Source organism: Aedes aegypti, chromosome 2 (assembly GCF_002204515.2).
Source record: "Aedes aegypti strain LVP_AGWG chromosome 2, AaegL5.0 Primary Assembly, whole genome shotgun sequence".
In the NCBI taxonomy this organism is placed as follows: domain Eukaryota; kingdom Metazoa; phylum Arthropoda; class Insecta; order Diptera; family Culicidae; genus Aedes; species Aedes aegypti.
Genome location: NC_035108.1, coordinates 190,694,280 through 190,714,849, shown reverse-complemented (window position 1 = coordinate 190,714,849; position 20,570 = coordinate 190,694,280).

Here is a 20,570-nt window from a genome sequence, read left to right as displayed (position 1 = left end):
AAAAAAATTGTTAAAAAATTCACTTTAGTCAAACTGTTACGGCTTTTGAACTCGTGATTGGAAAAATCAATAAAAAATATAAGCTTAAATGCATATTATGGCTTATGTTCTGTGAAAATTTCATTTGAATCGGTCAATAAATAACTGAGATCTAGCTTACCAAAGTTGGTCATTTTGTATGGAAAACCGAAAAAGTTGCAAATGTTTTATCCAATACTGTATGTACTTGGCACAACTTTTTCAGACTTTTTGCGATCAGAAAAACGATGCTACAAAATTTGGATGAAAATTAAAAAAAAAGTTTCCAGCAAGCCTCGAACGCGGGATTTCTGGTTTAGAAATCGGATACTTTACCACTGTATCACCAGGGTTATATATCGTCAGCAGATACCTAGTGTGGGTGGAAATTTTTGCAAAGTTATTGAGACTTCATATGATGCTTTCTGGATTGATATATGATCTGTCAGTTTATACAACTTGAAGCGATTTTATGTTGCACTATTTACGACATGTTTTGCTGTCAACACAGTTTGTCGTTTAAGAATCGCATTGAGGATTTATATACAACTTGTGTTGACATTGATAATGCTAAATTTGGCATCTCATGCGATTCTGATTTTTGACAAACGAATATGTGATTCTTATATGATACAGATTCTACCGCATTACTCCGAATGCCATTTCCCCAAATGCCATCACCCCGAATGTAATTTCCCCGAATTTACAGCTATCTTGACATGATTATATTGATGACATTTCCTCATGATATTGGAATTCGGGGAACTTCCTAAACATGTTTGGAATTTTATTAAAACCATTATGAATCCCTGAAAAATTCATGTAAATCTTTGATTCACTCCAAAAATCCGAAAACCATAAGGCAATACAACCTGAAGACAGGCCTTTTCAATGCTTAGCATCTTCTGTACATTTTGTAACTAGGGCCCCTGAAAATTCAATTGAAAAAAATGCTGATAAGATTCTAACTACTGCAAATTGAGCAGAACAGCCATGAGTTCAACTTTCACTGCTTCGCGCTTCAGGCGGGTGTACAGGTCTTCTTTCTTTCTGGCATTACGTCCCCACTGGAAAAGAGCCTACTTCTCAGCTTATATCGTGTGGCAGGTACGAAGATACTCAATGCCCTGGGAAGTCGACAAAATTTCCAACCCGAAAAGATCCTCGACCGGTGGGATTCGAACCCACGACCCTCAGCTTGTTCTTGCTGATTAGCAGCGCGTTTACCGCTACGGCTAACTGGGCCCCGCAAAAATTGTGTACAGGTCTGCCACCTTTTTAAGTGTTCGGCCGACAATGTCCATATCATCCGCGAAGCAAACAAATTGACTGGATCTCGTAAAAATCGTACCCCGGTTCTCTGCATAACACCTTATAGCGCAATATTGAACAACAGGCACGAAAGTCCATCACCTTGTCGTAGTCCCCGGCGGGATACAAACGAACTGGAATGTTCGGCTGAAACCTTCACACAATTTGCACATCTTCCATCGTCGCTCTTGTCAGTCTGGTGAGCTTCTTGGGAAAGCTGTTCTCTTCCATGATTTTCCATAGCTCTAAACGGTGAAATCAATAAAAATGTGATGCGTTGGGACCTGGTATTCATGACATTTTTGGAGGATTTGCCGTACAGTAAGCCGGCTTGATAACTTCCCACGAACTTGTTTACTACAGATGATGGACGATGGATGATGCTCTGGGATAATACTTTGTAGGCTGCATTTAGAATGGTGATCGCTCGGAAGTTCTCGCAATCTAACTTGTCGCCTTTCTTGTAGATGGGGCATATCACTCCTCCGGTAGCTATTCTGTTTCCCAAATTGTGTCTATCAGCCGATGCAGACAAATGACCTGCCTCTCCGGGCCCATCTTCATGAGTTCAGCTCCGATACCATCCTTGCCAGCAGCTTTATTGTCCTTGAGCTGGTGAATGGCATCCTTAACCTCCCTCAAAGAAGGGGCTGGTTGGTTTTAATCGCTCGCAGTACTGACGAAGGCATTTCCTCCGTTGTCCCGTCCTTCATTTCCTGTGTTTGCAGTGCCATTCGGGTGTTCGTTGAAGTGCTGCTTCCACCTTTCGATCACCTCACACTCGCCCGTCAAAATGCTCCCATCGTTATCCCTGCACATCTCGGCTCGCGTCACGAAGCCGGGATTCGTTGTGCTTCTGATAGAACTTACGTGTTTCTTGCGACCGGCACAGCTGCTCAATCTCCTAGCAATCCGTCTCCTCCAGGCGGCGTTTTTTTCCCGAAAGAGGCGGGTCTGCTGTTGCCGTTTCCGTCTATAACGTTCTGCTGGGTCCCTTGCCGCAGCATGACCGCCCACACTGCATTCTTTTACTCCATAATCTTCTTACGTTCCTCGCCGAACCAATCGTTCCGTCGACTCCGTCCCACGTACGTGACGTTGCTCTTAGCTGCATTGTTGATGGCTACATAAAATGTTTTCCAGCAGTCTTCAAGGGGGGTTTCATCCAGCTCACCCTCTTCCGGTAATGCAGCCTCGAGGTGATGTGCGTATGCAGCTGCGACATCCGGTTGCTTAAGTCACTCTAGGTCACACCGGGAGGCCGTCGGTACCGTACGTTGTTAACGACGGAGAGTTTTAGGCGCAGTTTGACCATCACGTGGTCCATCAGTACGTCGGGGATAATGCGTTTGCTCCCGATGAAGTTGAGAGATTTACAGTTAAACGTACCGAGCATCCAATCGCTAGTCCCTTTACGTCGCTGAGGTCTTCGTCGATTGTCCCAAATCAAAAGATTTCCGGAGGACCATTCCCCCTTAATGTTCGGAGGACCATAGTGCACAGTTTAGCTAGAGTCCTTCTCTTACACTCGGACGATGATCAGCCGCCCCTGACATGGGAAACAGACGCTGTTGTGAGCCGCTCCTAACATGGAGTACAGACGCTCCAGGTTTGCAGAAGCCCCTCCCTTCCGTAAGGTTACTCGTACTCCAACCTGTACCACGAGGACGTAGGATTAGGAATTACTGGGCAGGAGGCTTAGGACCGCACAGAGGTACGCGAGGTACCAATGGTACGCCATGCCCAGCCATTTACGCTTGTACATCTTAAGGCATATACTGGATGGAGTCTTTTGAGGACTAAAAATATTCGTACAAGCCAATGCAATATTCCCGCTTAGTTATTTGAAGGGATAAGAGTCTCTGTCATTATCGAAAACCATCAATAAACGATTGTTCACGCTTATGAATCATTTGGCCTATAATTCAGGGAAGCCATGGAGGATCAATAACATCGGATCAATAACATCGCGCGGGGACGGACCTGGTGTAGAGGTTAGAACACACGCCTCTCACGCCGAGGACCTGGGATCGAATCCCATCCCCGACATAGCCACTGACAAAAAAGTTATAGTGACGACTTCCTTCGGAAGGGAAGTAAAGCCGTTGGTCCCGAGATGAACTAGCCCAGGGTTAAAAATCTCGTTAATAAAGATAGAAAAAAAAAAAAAATAACATCGCAGCTTATCCATAAAGTACTCCGTTCACCATTCTGATTAAGGGTCTCAACTAAATTTAAAAATCATTAAAAGATTGTTCATTACTACAGTAGATTCAGGGTATATGCTTCAGGATTTTTTGGGTGAACAAGAACGCATATTGTACTCATTAAGATTTCAACACGAAAACAAACAAATGAATTCACCTGAGACGCATGCACATATCTTTCGTTAATATCTCTGCCTTTGACTAATTGCATTAAATTATGATATATTTCAACGTAAATAGTAAAGCGCTTACAATTGGTATGAGACTTCACCTTTGACGATGACTTTAATTTTATTAATATTTAAAATTTAATTATTATTGAAAAATTTCTCTAGTGCTCTTTAAAAAATATATGATTACGGTACGCATCAACTTAAATTTTTGGGCGCTAAAATGCTAAGAAAATTAGCTATTATTTTCAGTGTGTTTTTTAAAAAATATCGCTATCTTAAATAGAAATTCGGTAAACAAAATTCAAAAATATTTTTGTCAAAACACCTACGAGGTAAGATTAATTCATTGCCTTTCAAATGCGCCATACAGAGTTTAAATTAGACGTGTAATTGCAGAGATATGGACAAAACCATTTTGGATGTTATTGAGGGTGTGAACCCAAACTTTTGCACGTAAGTACACTATATGAATCTCGTGGATGATCCAGATGACCCATTAACAGTTTTTTCGACGCACTTAACTAAGGTTTCATTCTTTCAACCAGCTTACTGCATTGAATTCCTAAGAGTCCAATATTCGTTACTTTGTCACTTATTAGGTATGTAGGTCTAAAGACTTACATTCCAGGAAGTTCTTGGATGACTCAGAACATTTCTTGAATACGACACAGCAATACACCAACAAACGCTACATATCCAGACTCCATAGATCACGCTTGTATATTGTTTATAGTCTGCAGCGTATTCTTGAGTTTGGAGCAGTTATGACTAATAATATGTATTAGTATTACATAGATTAAAAACGTTCCCACTAAACTGCCAAGCAAAAGTTAAAAGTAAATCATATTATTTCCGAGAGACTAATCATTCCTATACCAAATTTCCATTAAATCGTATTTACTTAATTTACGAACTTCGTTAATAAGTTACATAAATTGAATTTACATAAAAATGACTTCGTCAATCAAGGTTTAAATGTATTTAGATATATCTTTTGAGATGAGTCAAAATGTTACTTAGTGTGACGGATAGAAATACAGTAGTGAGACGGTTATGTATAATATCCCAAAAGTGGAACAAATTGATCTGGTTTGCTTTTTAGAGAGTTTTCAGATAAAGTATTTATCAAAACTTTGCTTTGAAATTCAACATTTTGTGGCGAAAAATCAAAATCGAGAACAAGTAATATGTGATAATAATGCGTATAATGGCAATATACTGCCAGACATAATATACATAACATTCTTCTCCTTAATCAGTTATTCACAATACGTAGAAAGGACGTTCCTTGATACGCCACTGGAAGCGTGTGCCGTCGTGACTTGTTGCTCGGTCGAAATGAAAAATTTATGTTTGAAGGACAGGGAAAACAAGGGTCGGTAGCATTCCTGCTTGGACCGAAAACAACAGCCGAAAATCGTCGGCATTCCATTCGCCGTCGTGTTCATGTACCGATCTGTACCAAAACCAATAAGGGTTCTCGAAATTCCTCGCTTAGCCCTCGCATTCCGGTGGACTTTATTTCGTTCCACGAATTTGAAGTCGACCACCGCCGCTTCTTCTAATTCCGTAGTCATCAATTGCTTCCCCACACAGCCGTCGGAAAACCTTCCGCTGCTAATGAGTCCCTTCCCGATTCCCATTGCGGTGTGCGGTCATCGCCTATCGGAAGGTATGCGGCGCTAATTTCCATCATCACGCAGATCATCACCTCTCCGCCGGTCTCGTTGAACGTTTGAAGCATCAACGCGCCGCAACTCCGCAACCGACATAACAACCGCCGAGCACATCTGTTGACGGTCAAAGAGTTATTTTCCGCATTGAAGTTGTCGGCACTCGTCCGAAGTCCTACGACCCGATGGGAAGCATTCACGACGTGTCTGAGATCGTTATTAACAGTAAAAATGTCTATCCGTTCCGCACCCACTAGTCGAAAGACATGGTATACTAGTATTCTTTTCGTGAATGCATTTTCAACTTCATTGAGGGAAATGAGAGTTACAATGATTTGAAAATTTTCCAAGGATATTTTCATGTCTGAAAAAACTTTGCAATCGACCAGAAGACGCACCGTGGCATTCCATTCTGATGATGCCGTCTGCCGCCACCTCGTCATCAGCTATTGCCATCAGCGGCTAACGCCGGCGAAAGGCGCGCTCAAACAAACACCGTAGGTATGTAGGAAAGAGGCAAATGCGCACGCCGGCTGATCGGATAGCCACGGGCGAAATAGGCAATAAAAGAGCTAAATTTATCGCCGCAAATTGCTATGGGAACGAACCATCTCTTGGACCATCACTGCGTCGTCGGTCGGTCTATTTGCACAAATGCACTCAAGGCGGCGATCGGTGGCAGGGTCTAATGTTTGCTTTTCAACGGTCAATATCCGATGCTCGTTATTGCCACTATAATGGGACAAACTTTCGAGATCGGGTTGGTTACGCGAACTTTGCGATAAATATGCCTTAATTTAAGTATTTTTTATTATTTGGGATATAGGTAGTTCAAATTTCTCATTCCAATCTAATCTGTAATTGATCTTATTACCGGAAACATCGTTTTTTCACATTTGTTTCAATCGCTCCTACAGCTTTCTGGACTTTAGATGTTCTTACATTTTTTTCACAGGATCTCAAAAAATATTCTATTTTTACAATCTCTGTCGATTTTTATCTCTGGTCACCTGTTACAACACATTTGCGAAATTACACGAATACTTAGATTGTTTACCGAATCTCGGCAAATCAATTGTTGAGATGGACACCTCTGTGTGATAGGCAACTATCTAGGCAAAAAATTGACTCCTTCAGGTCATTCGCCAATCATGCAGAAACAATGTCCTCATTTTATTCCCATAAATGTCAGCAAAGATTTTGCAGATTTTCGGCACATGTCCATATAGATAATGCTAAATCAAGGCATTTTTATTTTTTTCTTTAGGTAAATCTTCTTCTTTCTGGCGTTACGTCCCTACTGGGACAGAGCCTGCTTCTCAGCTTAGTATTCTCATGAGCACTTCCACAGTTGTTAACTGAGAGCTTAGTATGCCAATGACCATTTTTGCATGCGTATATCGTGTGGCAGGTACGACGATACTCTATGCCCTGGGAAATCGAGAAAATTTCCAACCCGAAAAGATCCTCGACCGGTGGGATTCGAACCCACGACCCTCAGCTTGGTCTTGCTGAATAGCTGCGCGTTTACCGCTACGGCTATCTGGACCCCTTTTCTTTAGGTAAATGAAGAATGCAAATTGAAACATAGAAGAAAAAACAATCAAAATAACTGTTCACTTGGCATTATTTATGTTCCGGATAATTTGGCTTGGAACCATGCTAAGAATTTCACATTTGAGATTTTATAGGAACCAAAAATTTGATCTACAAACATGTAACTAAGCGGTACCTCATACAGTGCCAGGCCAACTCAAGACGCAAGATCTCTCCGGCAATCCCAGGGTCGGCTAGCTAAGTAGTTCCAGATAGAGTATGGCCAGAGCATACATTTAGGCGATTTTACGGTCATTAGTACCATACGTGTCGATGTTGGGTCATGGTAATAAAATTATAACCGTCATCCTGTACTTCTGATTTAAGTCCAATCTGCTCCTAAACTTATTATTTATACATGACTTTCCGATCATGGACAGAGTAATTCCTTTATCCATGTTGTCATTTTGCAGTTGAACATAGACATATCAATTTTTGAAAGATCATACATAGCTTTTCGCTTAGAGATTGCGTTGGAACGTGGCTAGCCACGTTGGGTAAGCTAGTTGAACATATTTTGCATAAAAAAAATGCAGAGAGAAAATGTCCTCGAGGTGCCTATATCAACATTTTCAAAAAGTGCTAAGTTTTAAAGGAATCTTTGCATGGATTTCTGGAACAGTAACAATAATTAGGAATTGCACGGTAAATTTTTAACTTCTTTGGGATTTTTAGAAAAAAAAATATGGGAAGAATTCTCAGTCTCAATTCTGGAAGGATTCATAGAAAGATTTCACAAAAAAAAAACTTTAAGGACTCTATTAAAAATGTGAAAAAAAAAAAACACTAACAAAGCCTATAAAAAAGTAATTTTTGAAATTTTTCCATGGATTTCTAAAAAAATATAGGGAAAGATCCCTAGGATTTGAATAAGAAGTCCTTGCTGATTTCTTCAAAAATTACTTCATTAAGTACTCACTACAACTCAGATTCAGATGTTTTTTGAAGAATGTGCCTAAAATTTATAGAGTATTTTTCCTTAATTTTGCATTGAAAATTAACTTTATCCAGATACTTCTTCGTCTATTTCTTCACGACATTCACTCAATTTTATGCGGGGCTGAAGAAATTCAAGTTGGGATGTGTTAAGAGATTCTTCATTGATATTCGAATCACTTGATCCTCAATATTTTTTTTCAGATTTTTCTTCCAGATAATTGCAAGTGATTGTGTCATTGATCCCTAAAGAGAAAGGTACTGATCTTCCAGATTTTTTAACAGATTTCTCAATCAATTATCCAATGATCCAACCATTCTGTTACGACTTAAATCTGATCATACGTGTAAAAAAAAATGTGTGTCTCAAAGATAAAGCATCAGTTTTTAAAGTATCATCATTAGAGAAAGGAACACCTATTATCTAACAATCCGAAAGAAATATCCAAGTTTTCAAAAGTTTTTCATGACATATTATGCATATTATCATGAATCAGCTTAAATCTAAAACTGAATATTTTAGTCAAAAATATTAAGATTTTGACCCCTCTACCGGCAGCTTCATTTTTACCGCTAAAAAAGCTCTAAAATATGTGTCGATAATTGGTCATCTGGATCTAGAGATATTCCAAAATTCCTTGGGGAACCGACGCGTAGCCATAACCCACGTAAATATCTCAGGCTACAGAACTTTCATCGTATTCGGATATTCACTCCACGTAATGATACATTATTGCGGGTATGATGTGAAAAAATGAAGCAATTTGGTGGAGCCGTTTATGTTTCTGGTCCAGTGTGGTACAAACAAAGATCTTGAAAACTTCAAAAAACCTCATATCGTAATTTTCAGACTTCTCCAAGAATACTGAACCAATTTGTATGATTTTTTCAGAGTAGCTCCTTGTTACCTGGTATTGTATAGTACACATTTTTTTTTTTATAAATTGACCAAAAACAAAATTTGCTGCCAAAGACATTTTGTATGGAACATCGGAATATCTTAAACTAAAACACGGACACGGATTCTTAAATTAGAAGAGTTTTTTGAGGTCTTGTGAGAAAACGGTGCAAAAATATTGAAAAATAAAAAAGCTATCGCGATTCGAATATTATTTTAGCGGTAAAAATGAAGCTGCCGGTAGAGGGGTTAAGGTGAAAATGCAAGTTATAGAATATGATCTATACTAATGTTTTCAAAATTCTGTTATTCAATTCGAAAGCATTTAAAATTATTTGGCTTAAAATTAAATTTAAAAGGGTTTGTTAAGATTCTATGACACTACCCCGAACGCCACTACCCCGAATGCCACTACCCCGAACGCCATTACCCCGAAAGCCATTACCCCGAATGGGTCATTACCCCGAACGCCACTACCCCGAATGGGTCACTACCCCGAACGCCATTACCCCGAATGCATAAAATTTGGAACTTATTCTAGTGAGATAGTGGGGAGATAATTATGCGATTCCTTATGAGTATTTACCGAGTTTGGCTCAACAATTTATATTTCAAACATTAGAAGATATAAAAGCAGCTAGTTTTTTAGCTAATAATTTTTGAATACTAAGTTTTATTTCGATTTGTCCTCTAATTTTGGTGAGATTCACACAGCCACATTGCAATGCTCTGAAGAACAGCCTATTTCGAAAAAAAGGGTGAATTTATTATGCAAAGGATAGCTATAATATGCACAAAATTAGGATGTAGTACATTTTCTTATTGGACGTCGGAACCCACTTCCTTTACTTATTATAGGTGTCGGGCTACTAGCATTAAGATCTCCTTAAAGATTTTGTTTCGTAAACGGTGGTAATGGAAGATCACCCTGAGATAATCGCTGCAAGTGTTCGTCTATGAAACCCGCTTAAAAACCAACCTGATAGACAACCGTTTCACTAAATCAAGGAAACGTTAATACACTTGTACATGTTAGAAAAACGGCGGCCTTTGATTGCCGCTATAGTAAAAACTTTCGTTGGTTTGTGGGATCATTAATTTGAATTTCGATGAGATAATCAAATTTTTTTTCCGATTCAGCACAATGAAGAAATGATGATGACAGTAAAGCGGTAAGCAAATTCATAAGAGACCTGTCTGTTTCAATACAAGAAGATGAAAGAAAGGGAAAATTACTGATTAGAATTATAGGAGGATTCACTTGAGTGAATGCCTTCAGGATATATTCCTTCAAAAAAAGCTGTTCTATATGGAAATATTAATGACTAGCTTGTCCAACGAAAACTTGAAAGAACAGTCTATTTAAGAAAGAAGGGGAAATTTCTGGTGAAACGTTTGCAGCTATAACGTGAATGATCACTGTAACAACGTGATATGTAACAATATGATATGTCATATCATGCTATGACACAACATATATACACAAGAAAGGAAAATATTTGCTTTAAAACAAAATTGAAATATGGACACCACCAAGAAATTCAAAAATCTGTGTTCACGCAGCTGTTAAGCTAGACCATATTAAGGATTATGGGTTCAAATTCCTCCGGTGGTGGATCTTATGCATTGAGCATTTCTTTGACGTTCTATGCCCAGGGACAATAGAACATGTATAATAATGGTAAGTTAACAAGGAGAGCTCTCAGTCATTAAACGGCTTATTTTATCAAAAGCCCATTCACAAATTTCGTAACGCTGAAGGGGACAAAAAATGTTGTCCATGCAAAAAGTGGTACGAACGGGTGGGTAGGTGTAAAAAATAGTAAATTTTGGCGTTATGAAATTTGTAAATGAACCCCTGAACTGCGAAAGTGCCCACTGGGCTGATAAAAAGGTACCGTCTCCGAAAGAATGAGAAGAGTTGCCAACAATATATTTCGAAAGAAGAACTGGCATAAAAAAGAAGGGAAAATGTATGATGAACATTTTACCGACGAATTTTATGCGCCATTAATTACCAGTTTTCATTAGAGACGCATTTTTGCCCGCAAAACAATATATTTCACTGTATCTCATACTATTCGGGGTAATGGCTCATTCGGGGTAGTGGCGTTCGGGGTAATGACCCATTCGGGGTAATGGCTTTCGGGGTAGTGACCCATTCGGGGTAGTGGCATTCGGGGTAGTGGCGTTCGGGGTAATGGCGTTCGGGGTAATGGGATGGAGCCTTTGTTAAACCTAAAATATGTCTAAAATCAAAATTGACTTAAAGTTGGTTTCTTCAAATATTTCCTCTCTTTACTATTGTTTTTCATTGTTTGACCATAATATCATGAATTCTTAACCGAATCCAAATATTTTTACATCTTTTGAAGCAGGTTAAGTTGTTTTTAACAGTGTATGCAACGCATTTCATCTAGAAATCGCATATATTTGTTAAAATGTTAACATATTTCTGTTATGATAAATACGAACTATTGTTGCTCAAAACGCATTTTGAGTTGAACGTTTTGTATACACAGTTTAAATTCAACTTTATAGCTTCAAGAGCATGAAAAATAATTGGAATTGGTTTGTTACTCATCGAGTTATGGTCAAACAGAGATAATTTTTTTAGTAGAAAGAAAAAAAAAATGGAGAAACTTTCAACCAGTGGCGCGGGAGGTGGATAGGATAGGTAGGACATGTACATTGCACAAAAACACCTGGGTAGGCCAATCAAAGGATTGTCTTACCAATGATTCAACAAACAAACAAAAAACAAAGATCAAAAGAAACTATATATCATCTGTTCAATATGCAAACAAGCTCGATCAAGTTCGTACTTATTCATATGGAGGATGGAAGACACGATGAGGTTTTCCATGACTTTCTCATGTCTAGTGAAGCCTGATATGATTTGTGCATGACCCCAAACATTTCCGACTCGTTTGGAGAACAATTTAAAATATCGATAGTGAAAATCCTGGGAAACTAACTGTAAGAATTGTTATAAGAAACTTCTTAAATTAAAGGAAACTACCCTGTACCCTCTAACTACATTGTATATGTTCTGGGACGAATTGCTGTGAGCATTCCTGGGATAATTCATATGAGGGTTTTGGAACATCCATAAACATTCTTGAAGAATCTTTGGAGACAGTAATGGACTAATCAAAGAGTAGTTGCATCGTGCGATTACTCTTGATAATCTATCAAAGCTGATTCTCTTGAAGATTTTCAGAACAATTCCTGTAGAACTCCCACAGCACACTCTCTAAAAGTACTTGGCTAATTCAGAATTACAGTTGGAATTTATGAAACTAGTTTTTAGTTATTTCTTGAAAAATGATTTGATCATAGATCATCGGAAAATCATGAAACGGAAATAACTTGTACTAGAAACATCACTCACGGAAATTATAATCTTAAAGCACCATTGGATAATGACGCATTATAGATCAATACCTCCTCATTCACTTAATTTTCTGATTTATATATTGGCGTTGGTGAGTCACTAATCTATTGTTAACCTTCGGGCTGTCGCGCTGTTGTACTTTGTACAACAGTTGTGATTTATATGCTACCATATTGCAACAAAGACATCTATCGACACCAAACCAATATGTATTCCTCAAGAATCTTCTTAAGAACAACACTCGACAGTTTTTATTTACAGTATGGCCCTTTATAATACGGTAAAATCAACAAATGTACATCGAAGTCGCATAATAATGAACGCACTATGTCCGGTTCAAGAAAACCACAGTTTGAAATCGTCATATCTTAAAATCCAGATATTGACAATTCGAGTGACAATTAGAAGTTCGGCAGTCAAAACTTCGGCGAAGTTCGGCGTCGGCATTCTAATTTGGTGCTTCGCCGACGCATAAGAATTGCCTTTGTCGGCGTAGCACTTCGGTAGAATGCCGACGCCGAACTTCGGCGAACTTTCGGTGATATTTCATTTCTCTTATGAGCTTCGGTCTAAAGTTAATCTGAATGCACAATAAAACTTGGGGTCTTCATTAGAGTTGTTCTGGAGGTGAAGCGCTATCTGTTGGTACCTCATTTAATTCGGAATTTGTCCGCTAGGTGGCACTAATGGGCATGGAAGTTTTACTTTTGTTTTGCAGGTATTTCAGGATCCTGACTATTTAGAAGGATGTCGTCTTCGGGAAAGTTGTTTAGTAATCATTTTTCGAGCTAGTTGATTCAAAATTTTGCTACTAGTCGGCGCTAGTGAGCATGAAACTTTAGTTTGCAGATATCTCAGGAGCCTGACCACTTAGAAAGATAGTGTCTTCGGCAAAGTAGTTCAGTAGCTCAAGGCTATCATTATTTGAGCCAAGAAATAGGGTATTTTGCCACTAGCCGGCGCTAGTGAGCATGAAATTTTTGTTTTGCGGATACTGCAGGATCTCAACTTTTCAGACAGGCACCTTCGGTAAAGTTGTTCAGAAGCTCAGGGACTATCATTATTTTGCAAAATCTCGAACTTTAAGGATTAAAAAAGAAAAAAATTGAGCTACTGAACAACTCTGCCGAAGACACCATCTTTCTAAGTGATCAGGTTCCTGAGATATTTGTGAAACAAATGTTTTATGCTCACTAGCGCCGCCTAGTGGCAAAATTTTGAATCAACTAGCTCAATCAATGATAGTCCTTGAGTTACCGAACAACTTCATGAGATCTGAGAAACAAAAGTTTCATGCTCATTAGAGCTGCCTAGTGGCAAAATTACGAATTTCTTGGCTATAATAATAATAGTCCTTAAGCTACTGAACAATTTTGCCGAAGACGTCATTTTTCTAAGTGGTCAGACTCCTGGGATATTCGTAAAACCAAGGGTGTTGTATAAAGTACAACGCGCGACTACTCGCGTTACAAAAATTCGCGCGACGACCGAAAGGTTAAAAAGATATCAGCTCCAGAGAGTAAGTAGTGGCGCTTAAGCCTAGGCTTTAATAAGAGATACCCGAGCAGAAGAAAAAACTACTGAATACCAAATTGAGGTATTCCATACCAGATAATTTCCAATACTTACAACCTGAATGAGGTATGAATAAGCCCTGCATAAGAGGTAAAATACCTCAAACAATACCTACTGCACATTCAACAATTACCAAGCTGACAATTAGATCAGGTGATGTAATACCTGTGGGCTTCGTAGCCGTGCGGTTAGTGTCACCAGGCATTTAGCCGCATCGTGCTAGGGAGTGTGGGTTCGATTCCCACCTCAGGCCGGTAAACTTTTCGTGAGGACTGTTTTCTGACTGTGCCACTGGGCGTTGCATGCTAGTCCGTTGTCTAGTGTGGTGCTTCCTTCAAAGGGCATAAATGCCCACTGGAAGCATTAACGTGTCAGTGTCTTTAAAAAAAAAAAAAAAAAAAAAAAATTCAATATGGATTTTCATATAAAAGTGAAATTTTTCAATAGTAGTTCAATACCTTCAGCAGTCCTCATAGCTATCGAATACCAAAATGAAGTATTCTTAATTGTTTTAAACATTTTTTTTAAATACCAAAATCAGGTATTGATAACTAAACAATACCTAATTATGGCATGATACCAAAAAATGGTATGCATAAGTTATTGCGAGTTATTCTTTCCTACTCGGGTAACTATGGATTGAATATAATGATTCATAGTAATACCACTCTCATTAGTCATAATCCGGTCATATCACCCAGGCAATCAAAAAGCCATATATTGGGCCAAAATGTTGATTTACGGCTGATATAATGCCAATAAGCCGTTAAATATCACTATATTAGCCGTATATGGGGGATTGGGCCCGATATACAATCTTTGACTTTGCATTCCTTGTTGAAAATCTTATCGCATTTGGTGCTCCCGCATTTGATATTTGCATTTCAAACGCACACAGGAATACAAAATACACCAAAGTCGTTTTTTCGAACAAAATGGTCAACTTCAAGAAGCTCACTAAAATTTTTAAGGTTCGTCTATTGATTCGAAATCTATACCTTTCTGGGCTAAGCTTAGGAAAAAAAGTATTATATGAGATTAGCAACGCGTTAAATTAAGTTGATGCCTGCAGTACATTTGTTGCTCAAAACTCAATAATTAAATGCGCTAAAGACGTCAAGATAATTCGACGCATTGATTTTTTTCTGGATCACTTTTTGTCTTGGTGCATTGTAATTGTCAGAATGCAATCTATCTGTAACTCAGCTTTCACAAAAAAATACAGTGAAAGCTTAATGAGTCGATATACTTGACTCGATATCTACTCATGGATCAATAATGAAAACAAAATTTCATATTTAGGTACTATAATGGTCCCCTCAAATAGCTTTCCATAGCATTTCTGTTCCATAACTCGATATTTCTATGAGTCGATGGTCCTTCCAAAAATCGACTCATGAGGGTTTTATTGTAGTGCTCTAACTTGGAATAACTTTTTGTTCGTCACTTTTGGAACCGAAATGACTGAGATATGGCTGTATAACTACTTAGCATGGGAAAACGACTTTTGTGCATTTTATATATCCGATACTGTATTTGAAGTCCACATACAAAAACCTCGGTCTCTAACATCGTTTTGTTGAGGAAATTTCCCATATGTTATTTCCTAGAATCAGCTAAGGTTGGTTTGAGGTTGGTTTGACTTTATTAACGAGATTTTTAGCCCTAGGCTAGTTCATCTCGGGACCAACGGCTTTACTTCCCTTCCGAAGGAAGTCGTCACTATAACTTTTTACGTCATAAGTGACTATGTCGGGGATGGGATTCGATCCCAGGTCCTCGGCGTGAGAGGCGAGTGTTCTAACCACTACACCAGGTCCGTCAGCTAAGCTTCTGATACACTTGCTAAACCTACTCAACACATTTCACTACAATTTGTTAACCATTTCCCTGGCGCAAATTCCCGACACTCAAATGTTTCCCGCTTTGCCACCTAGTGACTAATCAGCTGTAGAATTTCACACCCACTTGGCTAGGAATGACGTCCAGGCTGACTTTACCTCCAGCAGAGCGAGCAGCAGCAGCAAGTAGCTGAGCGGCAACAGCTCTCGGGATTATCTCACACATTGCTCCACTTGTTTGTCCAGCCCCACCTCCAGTCAACTGAAGTCTCGTCTGATGCACACGACCGTAGAGCAACGTGGCCTTTCTCATGCCGACGCCGTCGCGCCGTGGTTAGGGTTACCGTGTCTGTCCTTAGCGCAAAAGGTGGATTTTTGAAATTCTATTAAATAGTATAATAGAGTACACTGATCCTGAAGATTTTCTTTTCACGGTATCTTTTGGTTATTATGTTTTATAGATTTTAATATGTGGCATTGTGATGTAATTGAAAGGTTAATTTGCAGTCAATTATTTGCTTTACTATGGAAATCAATAGGTGACTACAGGTACTATGAAATACATACTTGGTCTATTCGACATCGACTTAGGACGAATCGGTATTTATATTTTTGAAGAAAAAAAATATGTTACTACTGTCATGGTTTGAAGAATCTTTCAATGTCAATCGGCCATGTCTGAAATAATTTTTCCAAGAAGGATCATCTGTGACAAATAAAATTATGCGTTTGGCTATTATGTCCTCGAATTATTTTCTCTACAGGCAACTCTCCATAACTCGATAATGAAGGGATCATCAGGTTAGTGAGGTATGGAGTTATAGAACACAAAGCTAGTGCAAATGCAATCCAAGCGAGCATCGAAATAGCCATGAAAACCAACTTTTACTACGGTTCTTTAACTTGATATCTAGTTACGGAATATCGAGTAGGGGAGAGTGGACTGCCTTTTTCGGTACATTTGTGTATTATCAAAGCACAAGAACTTCAATGGCAAAATAAAGTATATTTAGTAAACACATGACTTTGAAAAAATCTCAACAGTTGTCTCTAACATAAAGCTTGTTCATGAAAGATTATGCTTAATGGATGTTGACGTTCATGTTTGTGTTCTAGTCTAGAAATTCTGAAAGTGTGTATTATAGCTTCTCCAGTTATATAGGGAAACGAGTTGATGGATTACAGCAAAATAGAATAGTACCTACACGATTTTTAAAGGCAAAAAAGAGTACATGTACTCAAAGAAGAGTAGATACGGATGGTAACCCTAGTCGTGGTGAAATGCGATCGCATTGCCCGTAAGCCACATCGGCTGTGCGCTTATCAACAGTAGTCCAGCCGAACGGAGTAAGCTCATGTCTAGTGGTAGGTGCCTACGGTAAGTGTGCGGCACACTTAAGCAAAGTTTGTCGACTCAGCAGCAGAGGCAGCGCATTTTTCTGTGCCGCTGTTGCATCGCGTCTAGGAATGAGCTTCCCTACATCTTCATTCACTTCCTTTCGTTCTCTATGGTTGCGCGTCTGGCACCAAATACATTGAAACCTCCATTTACATAAACATAATTTTACGTATATGGAATTCTTGCCATCAAAATTTGGTTTGTATGAAATTCCGTAGATTTATATAAGATAAACTGAAAATAAGAATAGGAATGTTTTATGTATTTTGGGTAGACCTTTACGCGTATTTAATTTGGCCACTTCCATTTGATTTTTCTATAAATGTCCAAAACATATACCCGTAATGGCCTGTCCAAAATACTTTGATTACCCTATGGCAGCTTGGTGTTCTAGGATGTGAATTCTAGAGCAAACAGGTCTTCAGACCTATAAGTTTAACTTTTTTGTTTCTAAACGGAAAAACATAGTTTGTTGATTTCAAATATAATAATGAACGAAATTCATCGACTAAAGCGCTACTTAAGGTCAAACATGCCATTGGATCAGTATTCTCAATCGCTCAAAATGCTTACTAGAATGTTTGCTGAAAATATAATATCGTTAAAACTTCGAGAGGGCTGTAAATATGTTGAAATCTAGCTACAATTTCGTTTGAATAATGTCTCCTAGTTTTGAGTTCAACGGTAATTTAGAATTATCCAATCACTCCATTTTTAATGTTTTCATACCTAAAAGCGCAAACAATTAACACTCGGTGGTTCAAGAAAAAACACATATATAATCATATGGGCTCATAAAACTATGTTCTGTCAAATTTTGAATTTAATAATTAAACGATAAACGGTTATTCAAGAAATTTATTGAATACGGGGAATATAATGAATGAAGTGAATATTGTACATCAATGGGTTATTATTGTACATCTTTTTTTGGACTGGGCCTTAGGAGAAGCTTAGCAGATTCTTGGTTCACCGAAGTAATGTCGGCCACAATTCTCACTAATTTCGTAGTTTGAATAGATTTGTATTGATTATATTTGTTTGTGATTTGGTTTCATATTGATACTTGTAAATTTCATTTTTAACAACAGAAAATGTTCATTCCTTGGCTAATCCAGTAAAAAATCCTTCAAGAATTTTTCCAAAGAACTCACGAGGAATATTTCTTTGTAAACCTTCCATGAATTTTTCAGGTATCGAGAATTTTTCATTGAATTATTTCCGTACTTTCCCAGTGCATACTCCAAGAACTTATTTACCAGTTTTCACTGAGTTTGTCCATGAATTCCCAAGGAAGATCATTGTTGAGATTAGAAGTTATTATTCCACAGATTTTTCTTGAAGTTTCTTTAGGATTTCTAATTTTACCAGAACATTTCTCGAAAAGAATGTATCATATTGCTTCAAAGAATTCCGAATTTCAAACATTTTTTATGAAGGTCTTCTACTCTACGTACTTATTACAAATATCATCCAGTTATTCGTAAGTAATAATCGGATCACTAAGCAACGGTTCTTTCCACAGATTTTTCAAAGATTGGGCACTAGTTTTTAAACTTTATATTTGAGATTCTTCTCCTCAGATGTTTTCAACAAATCTTTTAGATTATCTCTCAGAAATTGTTTAAGGATTGCATGGATAATTCACAGCTTCATAAATTATTCAGGACTTTCTGCAAAAACATAACAAGATTGTTCCATGTTGTTCTTAGGATTCCTCCTAATTTTCCAGAAGATATACTTAAATAATCAAGCAAGATTGTTCTTAACGATTTGTTTGATCACAGATCTGTCTGCTTTTTTTGCAGAAAATTCTCTAATATATCCACTGATTTATGTATAATGTATATATTATGTGTAGAACCCCTCAATAAACATAAACCTATAAGAATATTTCATGGAATTTTGTAGATTTTTTTTTCGAGGGGTTCAAGCATTCAATTGCAAAATCTTTTAGCGCATCTGTTGAAAAACTTCTTTTGAAAAATCCACAGAAAAGTCGCTTCTGCTGTTTAAAGTAAACAAATCTCTGGAAAATACTTACTTAAATCTATGGTGAATTTTTGGGAGAATTTTAGGACGACATCCTAGGGGAGTCAATAATATAATTCGCCGAAGACTGACTGTACATGTCAATGGTTGCTACTCCATGAATGATCGGGATTGTTAAGATTTGCACTACGATCCAAATGAATAAGGGATGGTATATTCCGCTAAATCTCGAAGTGCAATTTTGTTTCTAATAATTTTGACCAACAACGGCGTCGGCCAAGTCCTTACTGTCAGTTTGGATACGAAAGAATGTTAGAGTGTAATGATTGTTGCTTCTAGAGACCGAGAATACCTCTGAATCTCCACAACCACCACGGGACGGGTGTTCATTAGTGGGGAGGAAAAGATCTGGGAGTTACCTTTGGTCGGTGATGCGATCCATGGACAAGAGGAAAATATGCGACTTATATTTAAAGCTAGTTTTGTATTCTTGTCTCGAGAAGTTTTTGGAAGAAGATTTAAAAACTAAGTCAACATTTGTAATGTTGAACCATTCAAAAGAAATTTTTATTAATGGCGAATACAGAAAAATATATGTATATTGAAATTGTATAAGACAGGCATAATGCCGACACTTGTAGTGACGAACCATACAAAGTTTGTTTGAGTATTCCATAAAAGTAACGTTTTCATACAAAAATTAGTTATCATAAGCATGAAATGAGCTCACCACTTGGTGATCCATTCTCGAATGAATATAACACACACGAATATCTTTTCGCACTCACACAGCGCGAACAGCAAAACTTCTCGGCGTTCTGAAAACAAACTGTCTTGCTTAGGCTTTCCAAGCAAAACGCGCTAAACGAAAAATAAACTCCCGGCGACCCGAAAACGAACCGTTTTGCTTGGGCTTTCCAGAGCACTTTCTGGGGTGTCATCCCAAAATTCTTCCGAAAACATCACCAGCGATCCATCCAAGTATTTTCCAGAGATTTTTCTGGGGATTTGTTTAAAGAAATTTTTCAACAGATGTACTAAAAGATATTGCAATTCATACTTGAACTTCAAAAAAAAAAGAATTTCATCAAGTAGAGTAAAGTGGGGCAAAAGTTCGAGTGGGGTAAGAGTTTCTTTTTAAGATTTCTAGCTCAATTCAAAACAAATCTTATAAATGTCATGGTGGTTCGAATGCTCTTCAAGAAAGAGACTTGCAATCCAAATATCATAAAAATCGATTGAGATTTGGAAAAGTTATGGCTATTTGTTGTTTTTCGACGTGAATATTGTAATTTTTGGTCAAACTTTCGTTGCATGGAACCAATTGAAGATAAAATCTTTTTCAATATTTTATGTAAGGGCGTTTCTAGGCCTATCATAAGGTTGCTTTGAGGTGTATTCGTTTTTGCATAAATGCTTGAAAACAATTTTTGGCCCATAGTGGGGCAAAAGTTCGAATCAGCGGGGCAAAAGTTCGACCCATGTATAAAACCACGGAAAAATTTGCAAATTGCCTAAAATCCACATATTATTTTCAAATTTAGTTATATTTGT